Raw genomic sequence first — 21,222 nt, forward strand, 5'->3', positions numbered from 1 at the left:
TGCGATAATAATCGCGGCGTTATCGCGGTGAATGAAAACTGACTGGACACCGTCACGTTGTTTCGTGGTCGGAATGCGAATTATTGCATATATAATATAGCTAGCTCTCTCGCGGCTGGTGCGGCCAGAGCGTGAGTTCTCGCGGGCGCGCTTTTGCTGGGAAATTCCGGAAAATATCGCTCGCGCGACGCGACAGTGGCAACCGCGTGTTGCATACAAAAGAGCCGCATTACGTACCGACATTACTACCGGTCTTTCGAGAAACAGATTACGCGGGGGCGAACAGAACAATAGAAAGTGTACTCCGCGCCGTATGAAGTACCGCTTCACCGGAAAATATACAGTTCCCGCTGGAGGAGAACGAGATGCCACGTGGATTGCGCGTGGTGCCATCGCATTTCCTGTTGTTCGTGGTTACATTTTCATGCACGTGATAAATTTCTGAATTATTATCAGTGTATAGCGCATAAGATATTTCCGCTGGTGAGCACTACAATATCTTTTGAAGATTTTCAGCACACATACAAACGTGATCAAAAGAAATAAAAAAACATCAAAGATAAGAAGCACAGAACCTAGTCATGTGTATAACAAAATGAGTTAATATAATAAATTTAGCAGAGAGCTTTCTAGTTGCTTTTGTTACCTAACTGCAATTCATATAGCGTAACAATTATTCAACATATTGTCTTGCAATGGACAAAGCAACGCGTTATTTATTTATATGATAAAGTTTTTGAAATATTTTTTTTGTTTACTTTATAATAAAAATATTGCAGCGAAGAACAAAGAAGAATTATTATAAAATTGCAAATTGCGACAAGAGAAATGCAAATGAATATAAAGATAGGCGAAAGGGGCGCGTTAATTGAGAATCTACAATGAATGTTTATTAATGATTTGTGGATTTTGATATGCAGAAATGTAGATTGTAGCGGTTAATTATATATCTTCTAATAATTGATGTAATATGAAACATATACACCTATATATATGTGTGTGTGTGTGTGTGTATAAAGTATGCTTGGACGAACATAACTGGTGGAACTTACAATGAAATTATTATTACGGCGAACATCCGTTACAGAAATTTCATCTGCTGAATCGTCTGCTGAATATAAGCAGAAAAAAAAATCGAAGCGAAGAGCTTTTAAATTAACCAATCGCACGATTTCATTTGCCGATAATTGCCTAGTGAGTAGTTCCAGGGAACGAAATGAGGTTGCTTTTAAATTCTGCTAATTATTGAAGTCCATCCTTCTTTCTCGCCCGCGAAATAATATAAAGTCGTAAAAAAAAATCTGTCGTGAAATATTGAAGCATGCAGCAGTAGCGACGCTGCACCTGATCGATTGTAACAAATTCGATTAACAATGCTAGCTGTCGTTAATTTAATGACTCTTTCTCTGTATATATTTCTCTATCACACGTGCATGCATTTTATTTGAAATTTAAAAACAATGAGTATTATATTCAGTATATACTTCTGCGTGTTAAATTAGCTACTGATCAGTGTTTTTCTGACTTATTTTTTTCATCATTTATTTTCTTCTAACGTAAAAAGAAAATTATTTTCCATAAATTGTAGAGTATGGTATTACACGGTACACGGCAATGCGGTACACGGAAATGTATTGCACGTTCAATTTTATTATAGGTATATTAATTTTCAATAAGTTCTTTTAAATATTATCCCCTTATTAAGAATATAGTATTTTAATAAAAAATTATGCAACATGTGTCGCCATTAGAATTAGTTGAACAAAAGTTTTCGACATCACGCGAATTCTGACGGACAAAACCGACCAAAAAAAATTCAAGAATTGCCTTCGACACGTTTCAACGTGATTCGTTTTTAAATCGAATCATCCATACGTCGTTCAGGGAAAACCCGGGAGACCTACGCGATTTGATTGATTACAGTCCCGTATCTACGGCAAACTCGTGGTGACATATATGATATGCAAATATGACATGCGTGACGCGTCATGACGCATTACATAAAAATAGGTTAATCCATTACATGCTGCCGGCTGGTGGACAGGGACTAGCCTGACATTTTTTCCTGGCACGCATGTAACAAGCATTTTCTCTCACAAACGTTATGGGATTTGGGTTAACGAAAAGCAAACGTGAACGGCACCCTAAATTCTTTCTAGAACGGTCGAATAAATGATCTCAAGATGCGTGAGGTATTTGATTAGACGTGAAATGGAAAAATATTTCCCATGGAATTTTCCCCTTTCCCTTAACTTGTTTATACTACTTTCGTAATATCGTGAGTATTTCATTTTGAGAATAAATAGAAAGGGATAAAATTGCAGTTTATTTTTAAAAACATTGTTAATAAATGCAATATATGTATATAACTAAGAAATTTAATTTATTATAATGAATGTATTTCACATTGACTTTATTAAAATAAAATATAGCGCGATATAATGAAGCAAATAATCAATACTAAATAAGCAACGGTTTTAATGATGAATATAATTTTACAATGTTAGAGAAACATCAAATTATTTTTAGAAATAAAAGATACACAATAAAAATTGCATGGGATAAAAAATTATACACAAACAATTAGTTATAGTTAGCTTATAACATATAAAGTTTTTAAAGAAAAGAAATATATGTGTAACAATTTTTTTGAGAAAATCTACTTGTGATAAGAAAATATTTCTCTTCTGAAAATAGCATGTATCGCCATCTACGACGTAAAAAGAAGGGAAAAGACGGAGAGGGAGAGTATATAGTCAATTTTTCTGCATCATATAACGATAACAGGTACTCTTGCTGTCGCGACGAAAGAAGGGGAAGCAGGAAACGAGAAGAATTTGTTGTTCTAATCCCGAATCGAGGTTGATCTCGTTTATACATCAAATTTTAACTCAATCAGACTTTGGTATTGATCGAAAGAAAACCAAACTTTGGCCATTTTTTTCAAATTTGTTGTCTTTTTCAGTTTAAAATGTCGTTTAAATTGCTTTGAAAATTGCGTGATACTCACAGTCTTACTGCCCCGAAACTATGAATCTCTCACAAACGGTTTATTTTGACGATCTAAATTATTTTTGTTAATAAAATCACAATTTATAGTTGCTGCTGATAATCAGGATGTATACATCACATGTGTATAATGAAAAAAATTAATTGATATTGCAAGCAAGACAAGATTAATTATCCAAAAGATGAACAATCAATATTTCGTGCATTATTCACTGCTGCGAGAGATGCATCATGCGTGCCTAATTGACCATTGAGAATATTATCCAACAGTGCTGTATTATTTGCATTAATATGCGGCAGTGAACTGCCATTAGTGTTGAGTTTGAAATACGTAATATTGTACTTTTATTACGATTTAACGTTGACACTGATCAATGCACGATGGTATTTTTATTTTACTTACGTGTCATCTTGCGTTATTTTTAATTTTATGGCTTTCACGTTAATTGAAAGTGATAAAGGAACCACTTCGCGCGTTTCGCACGTTTTGTTCAAATGAAATTTAATTTCGCGAACGAACGGGTGTCCAGAGTGTCGAATCGAGCAACGGGCAATTGTCCTAATGCGTTAGTATTAAATTAGCACTGTGCAATTGCGTTTAACGTTCGCAACTGCTAATCGACGCATTGTCGACTGGGCAGAAATCAACATTCATTCACGATGTTTTGTCTCTTAGAAGTATTACTTTTCGTTGTATGCTCATTGCGATGCATCGAGAGTGTCAAATTAAGATATTTGATAATAATTAGCTGTTTCAAGGTCATTTATTTTATGCCAACTGCAATTACTGCGGTTATCGTGTCTGCGACATTGTTGCTGGTGCTTCGATTTGAAATTACGCGTAACAAATACTTGCAGCATCGAATGCAAATCGATTGTTGTGTTTTTTGCTCGTTTCCACGCATATTATAAATATCGGCATAGTGTCATGTGAATAATTATCATGAATAATTAGGGTGTATAAATGTTATGAGTTATGATTAGTATTCGTGTGTGTAGAACATCGGAGTAATTGCAACTGTTAATAAATTTAAATAATATTTACCATTCTTTGTCACATTCTCGCTAATTGTTCTCTTATTCGTGATTTAGCATTATGGTATTATATCGATATCAAAAATGGACCCTCACTGGATGAATACATGCCGGATATATTCGAGCTCATCCCCGCAGACTTGTTTATGTCACAGTTGCGATTATTACGTTTATATTACACGAGATAAAACACTAATCTATCTTTGGCCTATTTCTATCTATTTGCAGAGCGTAAATGCGAAATTGTACTATCAGTTCAAATAGATCTATCATATGGCGATTAAGCCGAAAGTAAATATATAATATAATTAATATACTATTGACTTTAATAATGTTATTAAGTTTTCTATTAGATAGTATAATTATCGAATAACTACTCATTTATAAATGCTATTAGGAACTAATTCTCTATATCTCTTCCTATTTAATATAATGAAAATATAAATTTTAATATAAATTAACTAAAAATAATTTTAATTTGTTTTTACAGATCAACTTCCGATACTGCAGGTTCAATTCGCATCATTATGGTGAGTAATTCTTTTATACGAAAATTGTGTTTAATTAAATACAATTTAATTGTATTAAATTAAAACCAAAAGTTAATTTTGCTTATACTAAATTTAAAATAGAGTTATTATTTAAAACTTTGAAGGAGATAAAATAATATAATGTATAAAATATACTCTAAAATTATTCTACTCTTTTTATTCATAAAATTGGTTATAATAACCGTGCATTACACGCAAACACAAGTATTATACACTCTAACTTGGTCATGCGAAATTGTATGTTAGCGATAAATGCTCATAGAGCTCTCTTGCTAATTATTGCTTTCTGTAAATGAACGATTGCAACGAATGGTTTACAAATTTCCTATTTTTCCATGCTTTTTCTATTTCGGTCTTGTTTGCATATCTGCAATTTGCAGTAGTAGGTTTGCAACAATCATTCGGAAATATAAAAGAGTATGTAACTGCAGCCATCTATCTTTTTCATTTCAGTGTCCTATTGTTACAATATCGATTTATGTAGTCTTGTTGATTATATTTTGCCGTGTTTGAATAGACTGTGAATCACCGCGAAAATAATAAAAGAAAAATACAATAGTTTAGAATGGCAATTTATTATCTTCTGATTTAAGATTCCCAAAAGTTATTGTCAAATTTGTCATAAAGAGATCTTTCATACAAGAAAATACGAAATAGACATTACATAAAATATAAGGATTTTTAAAGACAGTAGAAAATTAATGTGTTATATGAAAATTTAATAGAATAGATTTGATGAGTCAAAACAAAGCAAATATGTATTTTTTACTTATAGAAATTAAGAAGTAATTTAAGGTATTTTATAATATAGAGAACAGAGCTTTTTTTACACAAATTTTAATAGCAAATATTAATTCTATTAATAAAGGCAACCATAGTTGTTATCTGAAAAACATTTACTGCGACAAGAAAACGACTAAGGGGCCGATTTGATATGTTAAAATCCAGAGATATTATTTATTTTAATGATATTTCAAATTTGCACAGCTCTTAGCTTTTACAATATTTAATTAATATACTATGTCATTATATCATAACGCAAAAAATTTAATATTTACTAATGTCAACCACTGAATCTCAGCAAATTAATGTATCAATCAATTGCCGTCATTTCGTTTTTTATTATAATAAAAATTTAAAAGATACATCTAATTTAAATTTACATTTTATTTGAATGTACAGCAATTAATTAGTACATCTCTCTCTCTCTCTCACATATCTTTTTCAAAAGAAAATTCACAAACATTCTGTATACATGATACGCACGCGTTTACTCGCCTCATCAGTCTGATTGGCTCGTTCCGGTACATGCAAAACGAATGTCGTGCGTTTTGATCAGAGCTTGCTTAATTGCCCACCGCGGAATCCGCGATGTCGATACCCGCCATTTCCGTGTTATCCGACTTTCCACATGCGCTGTATTCGCGTGTAAACCGCGACGGGTACATTATGTTTATGCACTTTGCATGCTCTTTACATTTCTCGCGAGCCTCTCGTACAGCGGACTGCGTTCATGTTCTCGTTGTAGATTAGTCAGAAATAGTCAGCAATCGATAACCAATCGGTAGTGGTAGAAGTGGAAAGGGGGTGGACCAAAGGGGGAGAGTCATGTAATCCGATGTTATAATCCGTTAGCCAATCTGTAGCCGATCATACAGTAATTACTCCGCCATCCGTTGCGAGCTCTATGTGAATGCGTAATTAATTCCGCGTTGTATAATCATTTAAAATTTATACCCGTACTTGTTACGCATACCGTGCATAATGCGTCATAGTGTGAAACGCATAATCGAATATGTCGTGTAATTAAAGCAATTATTAACAGCAGCACTGCTGCCGATAGCCGCGGAAGAAAATAGTCGGATATTATTTGTTACGTATTAATACAGTGCAGACTTTATCTCGCTTAACCGATGAATTCACGCAGGACGAACGGTTTAATCTCGCCGGATAATGACCGCTTGCATGCCTGACATGTGCGCCTGGCGCTTAAAGCCGAGATGAAACTTTTGTGTAATTCCATTAATTGCGGCGTAAATGTGGACCGCGAGAAACATTAACATCGTTACGGTCCGAAATTTCTTTCTCTTATAATGCATTTCATGTATGCGTACGAGTGCACTTTACTCCGCTCCCAGATAAATGTTAATGCGTTAAAATGGTAGGCATATTTTCCGTAACTCGGTTGATGCATCAGAGCATGGGAAGCGAGAAGATGAGGTACGAGCGCATTTTAGTCGAGAGGTAAAATTGAGAAAATATTATAGTATAAAACTTTCACAGATATTTTAAATGTGTTAAAATTTCACAAATATTTTTTAAGTATTCAATTCTATTTCAATTTTAGAATTTAATAAAAATTTTATTTAATCTTTGTTTTTCACCAAATCGTTACGTATAATGGAAGAAATAGTCTTACAAATTGGCTATTTGGGTCAATAAATTTCACATTCCGTATACAATTTTCCGTTTTAAATTTTATTCCGCAGTTACATTTATCACTATATCGACATATTATATTATAAAAATAATTGAATAATATTCAAAATCAAAAGATCACGTCTAGCATTAAGCTTAGTACGTTCTCCATAGCAGAGCGCTGGAAAAAGCAAGAGCGCTCGTCATATAGAGATTACTTTATCATCGAAGTTCGATTCTGGGATATTAACTGTAATCTATAGTTCCGCATGGTCCGCCAGTAAATCGCGCATTAGACCCGAGAGTCAGCCGAGCGATTTTCTAACTCTGCACGCGGGAGCTCGCGAGCGTGATCGAAGTTGACTCTCGAACTCGGTGGACCGCGCGAAGCGATAAAACACGACTAATATCCAAACTCTCGAGTATCTATCGGCGTTCCTTATGCCGATCGACCGCGCATCGTTGCGCGATGCCTAATATTCCATGACAAATGGCGAATACATGGTCTTATATGGCGGGCAAGTAACGAGGCGACAAGAACCGCGCGAAGAGAACGACATCGACGGATATGAGGCACGAATTGGTATTCCTGCGGTGGAATGATTGTTCTCACGGTTGTGTGATAGGTGCCGAGCAATTGTTCCACATTCCACGGTTATACACCGTCGATATTAGGATGTATACGCGTGTGTATAAGCCGGCAGGATGAATGCATAACCTGCTGGGTATTACTGCATTAACCACCGGAGCCAGAGACCGTACGTGCTATCTGACCGAGAATTCCAATTTCGAAATCCATGGCCCGTTCCCGAAACAAGATCAAAGTTGGACCGCGGCCATTGTCGATCGTGCCACAATTCGTGACCTCCTCACAATAAGCGGCGTTTCTCTCACGATCGATTTGTTGTTCCCACGTTCGTGTGAAATCTATCTCAAATCTTTAGCACGAAGACCGCAACATTGCTTTTTTCCATTTTATTTCCGACTATTTCGAATACGTTTCGTTTATCTGTTATCGGTTCCATTATCTTGGTTATTTTACACTTTTTATTTTCTTATTTCAATCCTACGGCGGTGGCAGCAGTAGTGACAAGATGCAGTTTTTTTTTAAATTTATTTATCTCGTACCGCAACTGGTTGCATTGATACGGTTATCTCTTTGAGGCTTCACATCGCCGTACCGCTACGCTGGTTTCGCGGTAAACAGCAGCCTCTTGTGCAATGAGCTTTTGGGTGCAACTGGAGAAGTGTCACCGCGGATGTTAAGCGGATGACGGTGACTAACGAAGTCGCAGTCCGTTAACAATGTTAAGCGCGCGAGAACCGCAATTTAGCGTCGCCGCTGCCGCCGACGAGACCGGCCTATTTCCGACGGTGGCACGTTCCGTCGTATGTACACATGCGACATCCACAAATGCCGGTGTGGATATAACGTTACACGGCGCGACGTGGAACCGAGCTCGATAAAATAATGTATTATTTCGGATCCGATTTCCGAAGTCGGATTTATGACGACGGTACATACGGCCGCTCGGCGCTTTCCCAAACTTTCTGCCGGTACAATGGTCCGTGAAATTGTTGGCAACGTTCTTAATAACTACTGTTATGAAACTGAGTCATCTGCAATATTTCGCGATAGCAATGCCGTTTCATTCTGTGGCGGTTATCGATCGACAAAACTGCGTACGGAGCACGTGAGATCCGTATCAATATTATTCTGTTTTTGTGTAAAAATCTAGAGAATGCTAGATTTTTTTAAAAGTCGAATGTTATTCATAGACATTCAGAAAATATATAATTTTGTTTTTTACTTATTGTTAAATTTATCTTAAATATTTTTATTCGAGGAAAAATTATATTACTCACACTTTTATAATTTCTCATAATTCTGTAAATTCTTGTAAATTTACTCATATGGAAATTTAGGCATGACAAATTTGATAATGATTAAAAATATGCATTTTTAGTGTGTGTGATAGATTAAATTTCTTTAACCAAAATTGTTTTACATTTTAGATAGGATTTTAATAACAGTTTTATGTATAGAATTTATTCTGATAATATTTAAAAATTATAACTCCATAATAATTTAAATACATTTAAAATACACTTTATTTCAGCTTCTGTAAAAGTTTGACAATTAACAGTTCATTGAAATTAAATAATATTTCGAGTGAAAAGTCGTGTACTTTACTTAATTGGAAACTTATCGCACAGCGCTTATTATTCAATAAAATTGTATCGTGAATTTGCTTGATACCTCTCGATCAATCTGCATGAGCAATTTAAAAGTTCGCTTTCGCTCCGTTGGATTGAATTCATCTCGATCGAAGTTTTCTCGCGGTTTTTCATCACTTCGATGAACCCCGACGGAATTGAAAGCCCTACCATTTCTTGTAATATAAAATGTGCGGTTTTTGTATTGAAGTTTTAATCTGCTCATATCCGTTGCTTTTAACTCCTTTCCGTTAACCCTTTCCATCGGTAGTAAACTTCCATTACTTTGTCGACTCTCAATACTAAAAAAGAAAATCAAGATAGCTTCAATTCGTTTTCTCCGTATGTCTCGCTTTTATCTGTATTTTAATCGCGAGTCCGGCGTCGTACATTGTGTTACGAGAATAAAAAGTAAGTGTTTTTTGCGGCTTAATAATGCTATATTTGACTTTGTACTAGATGTTAGTAAAGATATATTTTGTAAAAAATTAGAAGTTTACTTATCAACTTTAAACCAGCTTCTTTATTCATCGTAACTGTTTTATTTTAGATGCATTAGTTAATTAAATCTTAAATTATTATTAATATTTATTATAAATTTATTTCGAGAAAATTTTGCGTACAAAAATTGTTTTATTTTTGGTATCAAATGCCTTGAGTCTTTAATTAATGTTTGCTGAAGAAATATTTGCTACGTTTGACATGGATGGGAAGTGTGATAATTATTTCGGAGCACCCTGTGTATACCTAAACATTTCACGGTTCTGCATACAAAGACAAAGAAAGCATCAATGTTCGAGAGTTTGTTATAAGATCTTAAACTATTAACGTTTGAAAGGAAATTGCAAGTTAGAAATGTTTTCGTAATAAGCAAAAGGAATTATTAACATTGCGACAATATTAACAGACAAAATAGCTGGAAGTCAGTCATAGATCGGAATCGTCTAAATGATTTTATAATTAGCAAAAATAAAGCTATTGTTCTTATACTCATTTAGATTTAGATGGAGCCACATTTTGAGGTTCTTTTTGGCCCCAGATATTATTGCTTTATTTTACATATATTAAATATATTATACATACATTTTTTAGGTTAAATACTTAATCTTTTCTAGACTTGACGTTATGAAGAATTCGAATCTAATTATAAATTGATTTAGTGACATATTAATTGATTTTTATTTTAATATTGCATTTGATGTTGATGCATAAGTCTATTATCGATTTTTGTTTGAGTGCAATATATGAGAAATGCAATTACGCAAAAATTAGCTTACTTGCAGTCATATAACAGTTTAATTTTAAATTATTAAATTTATTATATTATTATATTATATTATATTTATTTTATTAGGAGTGATTTTTTTCTATTTTTGCTATATCAATATCATATTCAATATTATATCATGGACTAAAATTATATAACCATGTATAATATAATTTAAATTATGTATTATATATATGAATACATATGAATAATTTCATAAATTAAATTATATATTACATACGAATACATATGAATATATAGCCATTATTTGATTAAATATATATGACACAGATTTTATATTACTATAAGTATAAGATAATGATCGAACTAAATTTTGCAACGCATACACGGTGGAAATATGTGTCGATGATAATTAATGCGCGTGATCTGGTAAAATATGCAAATATCTCAATCGTGTCAATTACACTAGCCAGTAGTTCCATTGATTACACGCATGTGCCTCGCCTAATTATGCACTTTGCCCGTTGATGAGGAAACCACGAAGCATTACAGAAACGAATTGGTCGTAACCGATGTACGCTCATAACTTGTATCCTCGTAAAATGAACCCACGTACGTAATGCATAATGCATTGCTGTTGTTGTTTTAGTAACGCTACAATTAGCGTAAGAGATCACAGTACTGCTAGAGTTTACGACTATAAACTTTACAAATGGTCACGTAATGTCGCTTAATCGTTATGCGATTCTGACGGTAATATTTGTCTTGCGTTCTAGCGAATGAATGGTGCAATTGCAGTTATAATTAGACCTCACACATCCGTAAAAATAGAATCTATAATTTTATAGTTATTATTAAAAAATTGTACAATAATTGAAATTTATGAATGAGGAAATTTTGTGATAATTGATTCGACACAGGATACGCTAACTTCCCTTTATTATAAGGTTTCGCCACTCTCTAGATTAGATTAGATTAAGTTAACTTAGGTCAAGGAGAGAGAGGGAGAGAGAGAGAGAGAGAGAGAGAGAGAGAGAGAGAGATTTCTCCAAGTTTACAGAAAATATGATACAGCGGTCCATAATTTAGAGGTTTGATATTAAGGAGAAGCCAAGATTAAACAACACTATAGATACGAGCAACACGATACTAATCCATACTAATGCTTTAATTTAATGTAGTTTCTAGTTCATCCAGATATAATTTAGTTTCTTGTTCACTTATATAGCCTTAAAACGTAATTTACATTTTAGAAAATAAACGTCAGCATGTACATTTACTGCTGTTCAAGTCGCAAAGAATACATATTTGCTTCTATAAATAAAATTTGATGTTATTGTAATAGTTTTATGCATGACTGTTTTCAGATAATTTAATTGGTAATTATTTTAACTTTATTTCGATGGTTTATTATTTTAATAGTTTAAAATATTGGAAATTTTTTAACAAAAGTGACCAGTTAATAGGATTTGAGTTTCTTGTATAAGAATAATTGAATTATTCAAAATAGAAGTAAAGAGAAATTTTTATATTATTTTCTATACTTCGATTCAATGAAGCAATTCTGTGATAATTTCTGTATAGTTTATTTTTGCGCTGAAAATGCAAAATTGGAGTGAGTACAAGTTATTTGAATATTAACTGCAAATTTTAAAGAATATATGGTTTTCAAATACTAATGGCTACGTTTTCAAAGTTTACGTAAAAGTAGGAATAAATTTTTTAAATTTGTCATTGATTGCCGTAACTTCGTAAAAAACCACTTTAGTTGATTCATGTTGTAATGAAATTGACTTTATGTTATCTTCAAGGTGAATAAAAGTGAATTAAATCAGAAAAATCACACAATATTAATTTTTGTATTTTGAATAATTGTTTGCTGGAATCAAGTAAATTACATTGTAATTTTTAATTATAAATTTCAATCCGACATTGTACTTTTACTCAGATTACGGAAAATTAATTTAAAACATCTTTTAATAAGCTAATGTGATATATATAGCTTATGATGACATATATTTGATAACTTTTTAATTATTCAGCGGTAAACAAATGTGAGTGACTACATTCGTTCCCAATAGCGAAGTGTATAAATTACTGAAAAATATTCGATAGCTATTGTGGTCGCCGAGATACCATTTTTCTCGGATATGAATTCTTCTTCAATACAAAACTTTGAGTGCTTTCTCAGAAATTGACTTATGATGTGATATGTAGGTTCGAACTCCGTAAACAAGGTTATATACCTTTCAAGCGTAATGTCGACAATTGGAATCTTCACTAGTCATGAATAACGAACGTGTGCACCGTGATATTCTGAAACTTTATTATTATACTCACATTTTTGTGACAATTTTTTGCTTTTTAATAAATATTTTTTATATTTATTTAAAATTGCGTAAGTAAAATAATGATCATAGAACGGTTTTTTCATTCTGAATAAAAATGAAAAGTGAATTATTTAAAACCGTTATTATTATCTGGTATGGTTATAATATTTATATTAATACAATTACATAAATATTAATAATTTGGTTATCTTGCTTTTGTTCGTATATTAAATCTACATATCTCATCATTTTTATCGTATGGTTTATAAGTTTTTATATTACGCTTTCACATAAAAATTAAATACTTTTCCTTTTTTTAACAAACATAGCTGCGATCTATGGTTTCGCACAATTAGCAATTTTACTGTATACGAGCAAAAGTTCGCGCTGTTACTGTTACTGCAATAAAACTTTATTGTTTTCACGTCAGCGTTAGCCTAGTATCGATAGCGTACGTCTCGCGCAGTGAAAAATTTTCACGAGCGCAATTAATTTCTATAGTTATTGTCCTTCCGTTTAGACGGGATTTCGGTGATGGTTTCCGTTTCATAACAATTGGCGATCGAGAGATTCGTTATGATTGAGAGTGCTTGCAGAGCGATTTAAAATCCTGTCGGATTTATAATGCGGACTTCAACAGGACCGCGATATAACTCGAATGCAAAATTATGCGCAAATTGTGTAATGTATAAGAACGGAGAATAAAGAAAGACCAGAAGTTTTAAAGAAATTAATAATATAATTTAGATATGTTTCTCGGTCAAATAAACCACAACTTGTTCAGAATCATTAATTATTATGAAATAAATATTAATAGATTTTTATCGTTGCTCGGAAATTTTAGATGCAGTCGAATAGTTAGGATAGTACAGATCTCGAGATCGAATGCCAAATAGTTTTGGAATTTTCAGGTTGAAAATATATATGTTTGAACAATTCAAATTAACAATTCGAACTAACACAAGTCGAAGCATCAAAGCTGGAAATTCAGAAATTGTTACTGTTTGAACATAAAACTTATAAAATGTATCTGAGCTAAACTCACAATCAGTTGAGAGATTCAAAATTATATCTTTGAATTTTCCTCTATTAACAAACATTTATTTCGTCCAGTTTTTTTTTTATAAGAATGCATGAAAATTATTGAGAGAAAATTACACAATGATATAAAATGCTGTATGACTTGTGAAGGAATAAACAATATGTCACAAGTAATAAATAATAAATAAATGATAAATTACTCACCTTAAAGTTGCTTTTCTAAAGCACGATGCCCCCTCGGACTTTCTCCTTTTCTCAATAGTCCGTCGATGGCTGCTCTTTTGTGGCATTCACTCGCGAAAAATATGATCGCGCGGGATTTAGTACGACAACGTGAACTTTGTCACGTCATAATAAAGGAAAAACTCAAGGAAAACACGAAACCGCACGGAGCTATGACCTGTTTGACACTTGCGGCGTTCGGAGCAGGCAAGTAAGTGGCAGAGAGAAATCGCAAATTGTGTAGTTAGCGCGGCATCAAACAGGTCATAGCTTCGTGCGGTTTCGCGTTTTCTTCGACTTTTTCCTTTATCATGGTGTGAGGAACTTATCATTTATTTATTATTTATTTTTGGGATATAAAATGTTTATTTATTTCAAAATTTTTGTTTTCTCATATATTTTTAATTTTCAATTTTGCAACATAAATTTTTTACTCTTCAAAATTCTTAGTTTTTTTTTTTTTAATGGAAAAATGTTAAATAAATTTTGGACAAAGGCATTTTATATTTTAACGACAATTCCGCACGAATGTACGTACGTACGTACGTACGTACACATAGCTGTACATATACGCAGATACACACACAGATATACATGTATGCAGAGCAGAATGTACCTGCTGCAGATTTACTTTGAAAGCGACTGTTTGACGTAGGGTGGATTAACACGGAATTAGATACATACGTTTCGGTTTCAGGAGTGTAGACATTCCTGAAGTCCGTCCACTTTGTCTCTTCCTACTCCCTTTCCGCTACTGTTTCTGTCTTCGATCCGCCACCGCTAATTTGGTGGTGACCAATGAAACGTTGTTTACCTTGTATCGGAAATAGCACGAGTGGTACACGGTAATGGTCGTGTTATACAGTATCGAATTGCTGATTCCGGCAGCGATTGCTACATGATTCTGCGTAATTGATTCGGATAGACGAGGCGCGAGCACGAGGCCGCGGCCAGTCCGTTGGATACCGATAAGATATTAGGCGGGTTACTGTAATTGTGCGGTCGATCGAGTCAATCAGAACGCGATTATGCGCCGTCTTGTCTCGCCCGATAGTCACGAAACAATGCGCTTGTTTCCCGGGCATTGCCGCGGATGAGCGATAATTAATCTGAACGGTCAAGTTTCCTCTTGTCAATACGTCTGGACTCGCTTGCGGCAATATTTAATGAATTTAACATATTGTTGTAAATGGGCAGTTACAATTGCATATGGATACCGCAACTATACATTCCGAATGCGCGCTATGATGAGCTGTTTTCATTAGTACTGAAAAAATTCCAAATTTTATAATGGTGACAGAAAAATAAAATTAAATACATATTTTTACGTTTACATTTATTTCCCATGTTTTAATTAATCTTTGCAAGCAATTAAATATAGAAAAAATATAAAATTTATTTTGTAATACATTTCATGTTAAATGATACGCAGAATACATGGTTAATTAAAATTTTTATGGTTTTGCATTACTGATTTTAATGAGACACAGTTAAACATTACATATGGATCATATTTTTCACACGTACTACTTTCGTTCAAAAAATAATGTTTTCAAAAATTTTTTTTTATTGTGATGGAGGAATTCAACCATTAAATTAAAGAAATTTTAGTTGTTTTCGAGATAAACAAATTTGTTCACGTTTGGTTACAATACATTTTATAATACTCTGCAATTTTTAAATATGGATATTGCTGACTGTGATTGAAGTTTTATAGAATCCATTTTTATTGGCTAGTTTTAAAGGTCGGCGCCAATATATTCGATAAAAAAAAATCTATTTTTATGTTGCCAACAATCTGTCCTTATCGAAGGTCAATTCAATCGATATTACTTTTTTAAGTTTTAATGATATGTCTGCATGCTTTTTTTCAGTGCAGGGAAATTAATATTGCAAAGAACGATGTAGAGTTCTCGTCTTCATTGATTTCAATTTATCAATGTTTTTCGCTTGGTTGAACAGCTCTTGTTTTACAATCGAGGACAAATTAATTTAACCACCTTTAATCATATCAGAGAGATGTGTGAGAGAGAATAGCTTACAGAAATGTTTCTGCGGCTGACGTGCAACAGAGAACCAAGCGTAACGAGTATTGTTCGTCCGTTTGAGGAACAATGGGTACCCTACTTCATTCATCCATCTACAATTACACGAAATTAATGGAAATGAAAATCGGAATCCAGCGGTGCGATATAATGAATGTGTTATATACATTAGAACATGTTCGGTCTTGTATTGTTGGCAATTCGTATGTTAATATAGCGCAATGCAATCTTTATTATTTACGATATACATCTAGAGAAATGAAGGAAAAATTGTCGTTGCCACATAATATTGTGAGTTCTACTATACTCTATTTTATATTATTCTAATACATTGATATATTCATCGTGAATAATTTTAGCTCTCATTTAGCTCTACCAGAAACATTTTTTTTATAACCAACAGTTGCATATTTTGACTGTCATATTCGAAAGGATTAGAAACGATTGCTCGTTAGACGCAAAGCGTTAGAATACAGGAAGCTTACAAGTTTTGAGATACAATTCATCACGAGAGGACTTTTGTCGCTACAATCTTGGATGCTATTTGACAAAATGCTTAATCTGATGGCTATTTTATTTAAAGAATATTTTAATCACTTTCGTACGTAAAAAAATTAACATTTTTATTATTTTACTACAAATTTACATTACATTTTGCTACATATTTACAATCACAACTTTTAAGAAAGAAATAAATAAATAAATTTGTGAGCAAAAAATGGAAGGAAAAGAACGTTAATGTCAATTAAATTATTGCTTTATTGCTCTCTTCACGGACAAATTTAAATTTGTAAGACGATTGATGTTTAAGATGATAAGTGATCAATATTAGCAGTAGACTAATGCGACGGTACAGTTTGTACGGCGATATCTCTTCGCACGCGCAGGATCGAATAGCACAACCCTGAATTGCTTGCGGTGATGGGACAGTGGTTTAGTCATCTCCAGATTTGATCTCCGGTGTCTACGTCCCCACGGGAGACACGTCAAAGCTGTCGAACATAGGTCGGCAAACATGCGGATTCGGGGCGTTCACGCATTGTGGTGACGCCGGGTACGGTTCAAAGCCCACGGCTGACCTGCTGACATCCTTGGTATATGCCGTCGACGGCCTTCCGCGATCAACCAGATCGATTGCCTTTGCTCAGTCAAGTAGACAGGAAGTTAGGGTTATAATAAAATAATTGCGTTCAGATTGACTTCATTTAAAGGTTAAATAAATAACGGAAGATAATACTTTTATAGTAATTAAATCGTGTTTCGTATATTTATAGACAGAGAGCATTTTAAGCTCTGTTAATGATTCTCTCTCGTCTTGTAACAGAACTTTTATATTATGTAAAAAATTCTTTTAAATTATTTTCACGAATTTATCTTACAAAATTACTGTTGTAAGTTTGTTATAAAAGTATAATATATTTTTTTAATTAAAATATCCACTATATTTAAAGGTGAAAATTCTTCTAATTTATTTTAATAATTCAATAAAGTAACGTGCACAAAATTATGTAAACATTCCAATTGGTTTCTCGCGTAATTTGATATTAATTTGTTGAAAGCAGCTCGAATCGAGTGTACGAAGTCTCAAAGGTATCGTTGCTCCACAAACTGTCAAGTGTATCATGAGGCTATTAAATATAGATATGAAGTATGAGTTCGATGAAGCTCTCGTGAGTAAATGCCAAAGATTGCGCGACATGCATATTAGTTTAGAAATATTGACTTTAGTTTCTTTCTGTATTGTTTTTGTAGGTAAAAGCTCGTTATTCTATTGCAGGCGCGTAATACATTGAAAACGGTAAACTTCGCAAATTCACTATTAGGGGTGTATGCATGCGGTGCCGGTAATTTGTTTATTCGCTCTAACCTTAAGAGCCTGTACGATATTAGCTCATGTACAAGCAACTCCATCTTCTCTTTATAGCAAACCCGATTTTCGACAGAAGTGCTCTTTGCGGAACGCCCAGCTCTTGCTGAAGAGCTCTGCGATGAAGTGCTCGTTAAACAAAATGAAACAATGGCATTGATCGATTTCTTTCGGATCTATGCTTTTATTTGATCTTTTATCGCTTTTCGGGTAAAGACGACTACGAGATTGCTTCTCAAGAAACAGCACATCTTTTTGTTAGATTGTCACTTCACTCTGATCGACTCTCCCAAGTTTGTTGAACATATAAACAATGTGATACCACAGAGGTTTATTTTACAAATTGTATATGATGCTTTAAGTAAAAAATAACGAATAAAGGCACAATTTTCAGAATTTAATTTAAATTTATTTTAATAATGTTTTGGTATTTCCGTGAATACTTTAATATTTTACTATACTATCAATCAGTGGTTATATTTTCATATATGTTACGTTAATAAAATCATTTATTTAATTCATTAACAGTATTAACTTGTAAAATTTTAATTTTTACCTTTTACGTAGAAAATTATGTGAAGTAAAAAGAAAACTTCAATATAATAGAATGTGCTTACATAATAAATTGCACAATAGTTTATTTCTATTTTCTTTGTTTTTCTCAATAATATCAGCAATATTATTGATACTCGATGTTTAGCATTTTATTTTTATTTATTGGTCACATATTTTTATGATTATAAGTCTATCGATCTAACGCGTACTTTTTTACTAAATTCTGTACACGCATAATATTTTCAGTGCCATCGAGGGGATGCATTTCCAGTGAAGAATTATCGTAACATAAATTCGCAGGAAACTTAGAAAAACGAGTATCTAATCGTTCTTTTTTGGCTGTAAGGTTGGGATATCAGTCGTGGGGAAAATAGAGTTTGCAGTTCTTCGTGCACATCGCGAATATTGCCGCCGGGACGTCGTGTTTACCAGATGCAGACTAAAGACATTCTCTCTTTTTGTAATGTCTATTGTATGTCCCGCATAATCTTCCTTTCGGTAAACGTTTTATACGTGCGTAAACATGTCGTTTTTTCGCATTTTCTAACATATTGTGCCGCGCAGCAGAGATACACGAAAACCATTTGTCGGAGTGCACACGTGTGCCCATCCACCGGTTTCAGGAATGGAGTTCTTGTAACTCCGGGTTGCCGGAACTTTAATAGAAATTCTCGTAGAGACGATCGATCGAACAGTCGTACGCCGCCGTTCGAGGAGTAACTCTAGCTTTCAATTATTGCAAACGTCATCGGATCGGGTTTCAATTATTGTAAACGTCAATGTTTCCGTTGAAGCGCGCGATCTACGGTATCGCGATGCAACGTAATAAAGCTGTCGAAAAAGAGAATTCTTGGTGAAGATGACGAGGATAGAAAACTGCCATGTGATTCTTCGTAAACTATTCTCGATTTGACGTATTTCTCGATTTAATATATAAATACAATGTGCATTATATGTACACAAGATATACAGCTTTCATAGGTCTTAAAGATGCTTCAAACTTTAAATGAGTTTCTCAGTCAATATTTTTTTATTTACTGTCTTTTTGTTTTATTGAGAAATTGAAAGAAGGAAAATTAATTGGTTTGTGCAAACCAACTTTTAGAAGGGAAAAACATTTAATGCTTCATAATTAATGATACACTCAATGCACTAAAAAAAGTTCTCTCATGATTATATAATTTTGACAATTCTGAAAAAATAATAATTAAATAAAATAAAATTTTGATAATTTTTTTAATTTTCGGACGGTTACTTTTCTACAATCAAAAGTTGTTTCAAGAAAGCTGATATATTTTTCGATGTTCCGATTATTACTTCAAGAATTTTATTGAAAAATATTATTTTCTATAAAATTATAAAACACATCTTTTCATTCCTTATGTTAATTTTTTACGCTGATCTTATTTTTTACTCTTTTTATGGCTCATAAAATTATTTTACTTTAATATTAACTTTACGTTGGAGTGCGGGGCACCCTATCCGTGTATGTCGTGAAAAATCATGACGTAATAAAATTGACGGTTCTGTACTACCTCTGCCGCCCCACCTCTCTTTATGAACTGATTATCGTTATTAACGCGTTTTATCGGCGGGTGATCTGCCCTGTGGGAGCGATTCTCTGCTCTCTTCCTGCGACTGTCCCCCATTTTTTGGTCCCCGCTAGCTGTTCCACCATCGTCGACGAGCGAGCAGCGAGAAATATTATCGGCGACGCCCGTTAAATATCGAGCCCGTTAAAACGCCACCCACTCCCGGATAAATGTCCGGCGCCAGAGCGACGATAAATCCGCGGCCCACCGCGCTTGCAAGCTATTGAATATCGCGCGAGCGGGATTTCATGGGAACCTCCGGTGTTGTCGAGCCGCGGATTTCGGCGCGGCGCTTCTGCTCGTTATACGCTGCAATTAATTATGATAAGCAGTAGCGGCGATTAATCGTTGCCGCACTCCCGAGAAGAGGCAGTAATTACTTCCACGCGGCAGTTACCGGTGATAACTCAAAAGTAAAATGAGGCTAACAAACACACAGCGCGTAAATTGTGGCTTCTATCTCTCAAAAAGTGAGAAAAATAAGGTACTTGAAAATACTGATTGTGAGACATATATCAGTAAACGCATTTTTCTCAGAAATTTATTTTAGAAATTCTTATTCAATTATTTTATTTAAATAATTTCATAACTATGTATATAACATTCTTCATTAAACTATAAAAAATTATATATATATATATATATATATATATATATATATATATAGAGAGAGAGAGAGAGAGAGAGAGAGAGAGTTGCAAACTTTATTGTATAAGTGAGTTATTATCAAAAAAGTAATGCTTTTTAAATTCTTTCTATTTCAATCTATTTCCATTTCAATCCATTCTATTTCTATTTTAATCCACTTTATTTCTATTTCAATCCATTCACACAATCTTTGGAAATTTTATTTTTACTTTTTATAATTTAAACTTTTTATTGTATAAGAAGAGTTTTTGTGAATAGAGATTCTCTGTACTCTCGATACTAAGATGAATCTGTAAAGTTTTCACATAATGCGCATACTTGTCTTCATTAATTCTTAACTGGTTTAAATGGCAAATTTATCACCAAAAAGTAAAGTTGAAAAATTTCACAATATTAATATCCGTAAATTTTTAGGAAATCTGCTGAAAGAATTTACTTTTATATTGGATTGGTCATGGATCTCC

The 21,222-nt window shown here is 33.4% G+C and overlaps 1 protein-coding gene across 2 annotated transcripts in view; it reads left to right on the forward strand.

The window, feature by feature from the left end:
• Positions 1 to 21,222, forward strand: part of LOC105678148 (uncharacterized) — a 221,996-nt gene that overhangs the window by 53,144 nt on the left and 147,630 nt on the right. For both annotated transcript variants that reach the window (XM_067356375.1, XM_067356374.1), the window contains exon 2: positions 4,535 to 4,574. The gene's annotated coding sequence lies outside the window, so the exon portion shown is untranslated. The remainder of the gene's footprint in view (positions 1 to 4,534; positions 4,575 to 21,222) is intronic.

Source organism: Linepithema humile, chromosome 5 (genome assembly GCF_040581485.1).
Source record: "Linepithema humile isolate Giens D197 chromosome 5, Lhum_UNIL_v1.0, whole genome shotgun sequence".
Classification (NCBI taxonomy): Eukaryota; Metazoa; Arthropoda; class Insecta; order Hymenoptera; family Formicidae; genus Linepithema; species Linepithema humile.